This window comes from Nothoprocta perdicaria, unplaced genomic scaffold (assembly GCF_003342845.1).
Source record: "Nothoprocta perdicaria isolate Ctin4 unplaced genomic scaffold, notPer1 scaffold_57, whole genome shotgun sequence".
Classification (NCBI taxonomy): domain Eukaryota; kingdom Metazoa; phylum Chordata; class Aves; order Tinamiformes; family Tinamidae; genus Nothoprocta; species Nothoprocta perdicaria.
The window spans coordinates 1,958,037-1,961,440 of NW_020455832.1; the positions used below are offsets into that span (position 1 = coordinate 1,958,037).

The window sequence follows — 3,404 nt, forward strand, 5'->3', positions numbered from 1 at the left end:
ATGGATAAAGAGATCTTAAAGTTACAAAGCCATAAATTAAATTTTGAGTGAGCCAAGTAATCACTGAACAATTGACTGAAGATTTTAGGATATTTTTCATCACCATAAATTTTCAGTCAAGACAAGAGGCTTTGAAAAACTGACCGTAAGAAGTGTCACACAAGAATTAAGCCAGAGAATCTTACGTCTTAGGCAGGTATGAGTAATCCATTCTTACACTATAATCTGTGAATTTTCCATACTACAGCAAATCAGTCCTGCATTCTTCAAGAGCATTTATGCAGCTATGTGAATTTTATCTATTGAGTTGAAATGCAAAATATTTATGCATTCAATGATCATTCAATGATTTTCAACTGAAAAGCATTTAATGTCTTTCTTTTTTTTCCAAAAGCTATTCCAATTGTAAAAGCTCTTTGATATTCTCTTCAGCTATTGCTGTCTATCTAATGATTTACTGACTGAAAAAGACTGTTACTGCAGTTCCTAAAGACATCAAGAAGAGATTGTCAAAAGGATACATACATAATTTCTTTATTGCAAGAGTAGAAACAAGAGACCTACTTAGAAACTATGCAATTAAAGTTAATTCTACTGCCAGGTTCTTCTGTAAAGGCCTAAGATGAACTTTTCCCTTGATCACTGGACAAACTTAAAAAAAGAGGTGCAGAACGGACAGAGCATGGTAGTGTCTTTTGGAGTTACTCTCAGCAACAAGAAATTTAACTTAAATAAGGGCACTTCTCAAAGCATGAGAATATACTGCTCAGCTTTTCTTAGAAAACTTATTCAGAAAAAAAAAGGAAATTTCATTCATCTTCTCATTTGTCAGCTTTTAGCACTTGAAACATAACTATTTTCAGTTAAATCAAGTTACCACACAACAGCTGATCTACAGCAGTAGTAAGTTTTAAATGAGGAGGAAGTTCATGATAGACATTTAATTTAGCTTGTAAGAGAAGAACCAAGTCAAATTATTTCACATTTTCCACAGCACAATCCTGACAAACATTTACCAAGGCCTACCTCATTTGAGGTAATTTACTGAGTTGCATTAACTCGATACATCTAGCCCCAAAACACGTAATGACTAGCCAACACACTTAAGAGCTCCTCACATAATTACTATAGTAAACATAATCATATCTAAGGTATTTAATGCAAACAAATTACAAAAAAATGCAAATGTGCAGCTGCTACTACTGCAAGCCAGCTATTAAATGTGGATAAGAAAGAAAGAGAGAAGTTAGCAACCTAAGACAATGCTACAGAAGGAGGAACTCACTGGGAAGGGAATTGGCCTACGGGCTGTACCTCTCCAAAGCCATGGTCTGCTCTCCCTGCGTAGCTGCTCTCCCTTTGGCAGGACTGTGGGGCCCTTTCTGCATCTCCACCCTTCAGATTAGTTTATGGCCAAATGTGGTGAACATCAATTTACAAGAAACCACAGGGAGGTAAGAGCCTCTTCAAAAACAGGTAACAGGGAAAGGAAGCTTTCCAGAGTACCTGGTCATTCTAGTCCCTATCATATGTGTGCTTAACTACTTGCATTGACTAGTTTCAGGTGGGACTTCAGTGAGTAGGTGTTCATATAATAAATGTCGTCACCGTACATATGAATTCATTAAATACAGTTTAGGAGGGAAGTTCAGATAATGGACACATAGGCCTGAAACTAATGCTCAAGATCAACACCTTCATTCCCTAAACAGCATGCTGTGCTTTTTAATAAAATAAGTAATCCCAGTTGTTCATCTGCTGTTTTTTCCAACACCTTTATGCTGCCTTCTATGTTGTCCCTATGTTGTTGAGGTTTTCTTTAGACATCCACAAAACAATTCATTTTCTTCATCAAATCCCACCTCCAAACCAGTCTCCTTTGCCTGATGCACACACACAAACACGTATCAGGCTGCGGGTGTGCGGGAACGGTGCCTTTCCTGCTGATCAATACAGTCTCATTGTTTCCCTCATCTGCCTGTAGCCATCTGTTGTCTTTTGTCTTACACTTTTGAGCTCTTCCAGGCACGAATTATCTCTTTGCCCTATATTTCTATATCATAGTCCAGTAATAAGACAGATAGACATCACAATGATGCTAACTAGCAATAACGGTGACAAAATTTGCTTGAAGTTCATTGCTGATGAACATCTGGAATTTAAGATTAGGAAAGAGGAGGGGGTTCAGGACAAAAAAAAATCGATTTCACTATTTCTTTTCCAGTGAAACCTCTCAAAAAGCTGTAGAATAGCAGTGGATGGGAATACAAATTCATATCTTTTTATGCAGCGGTGGATCAGGCAGAGCAGGTCTGACAGCCTGTCTCTATTGTAACTCCTACTGAAGGCAGCAAAGAGACTCCCAAGAGGAATGAATCAGGCCCGTGGAGCCCGGGAATCTGGATGCTGCAGGAGCTCAGCTCTGCCTGCCAGGATGAAGGGGCTCCCAGAGAGGAGCCCACACTGACATTTTTATAATCCACTAATGTAAACAGACCATATTTTCCTGATTACTTTTTGCAGAATGAATGTCTTTTTAAGAAAAAAAAAAAAAGTTAATGTCTGCCAAACTGCACAAGGTCATAAAAAAATACAAGATAATCCAAGATTATTCCCACAGAAACCATAATTCACCCAGATTGCTTCGAACGACCAACGCTAAGAAATACAAATAACAAAACAACCCACAACGGCCATTCCCGTGCGAGGGGCCCCGGGCCCGCCCCGCGGCCCTGCCCCTCCCGCGCGGGCTTCGCGGGGGGAAAACGGGCGGTTTCACCCAAAACGGGCGGATTCACCCCCAAAGGCGCTACCTGCCGCAGCGCCCGGCTCCCCAGCCCGCGGGGCCGCCCACAGCGGTGAAAGCCCCTGATCCATGTGCGGAGCGGGAAGCTGGAGGCCGCCCGCAGCGGCAACGCGCCGCGATGGGCGCTCGCCACAGGGCGGGCGAACGGGCGGGCGACCCCCCGAGCGGGCGGGAAGCTCCGCTCCACTGCGTTGCACTTTTCGTGCCGATTTTTATTTTGGATTTCTAGCACTTCCTGGAGGCCAGGGGGAGGCACGGTGGGAGGAACCAAAAAACTCGGTGCCACAGCCATTTTGTTTGTGGGCAGCATGGTAGAATTCTGTCAGTCAGTATGAGGAGGGGTTTTTAAACCGGTATTTATAGGGAAGGGGGAAAAAAAAAGCAGAAAATCAAAAAAACTAATCCTGCCGTAGCGGATGTATCTGTTGAATTTAGGGCTAATTTAGTTCTTTCGCAAGGTAGGTATTTATCTTTGTAAGTACACAGGGATTCGAGGCTTCCCGTTGGAGGGAATCCTGGATTTTGTTTCGCGAATGACTGGCTGTTTTAGCTGCGAGGCTGACGGGGGTGGGGGGCCAGGGATGCGCTCAGCGGGAGA

At 42.7% G+C, this 3,404-nt stretch overlaps 1 protein-coding gene across 2 annotated transcripts in view; it reads left to right on the plus strand.

The window, feature by feature from the left end:
* Window positions 1-3,248: 3,248 nt before the first annotated feature.
* Window positions 3,249-3,404, plus strand: part of EPC1 (enhancer of polycomb homolog 1) — a 60,701-nt gene continuing 60,545 nt past the window's right edge. For both annotated transcript variants that reach the window (XM_026048760.1, XM_026048759.1), the window contains exon 1: window positions 3,249-3,264. The gene's annotated coding sequence lies outside the window, so the exon portion shown is untranslated. The remainder of the gene's footprint in view (window positions 3,265-3,404) is intronic.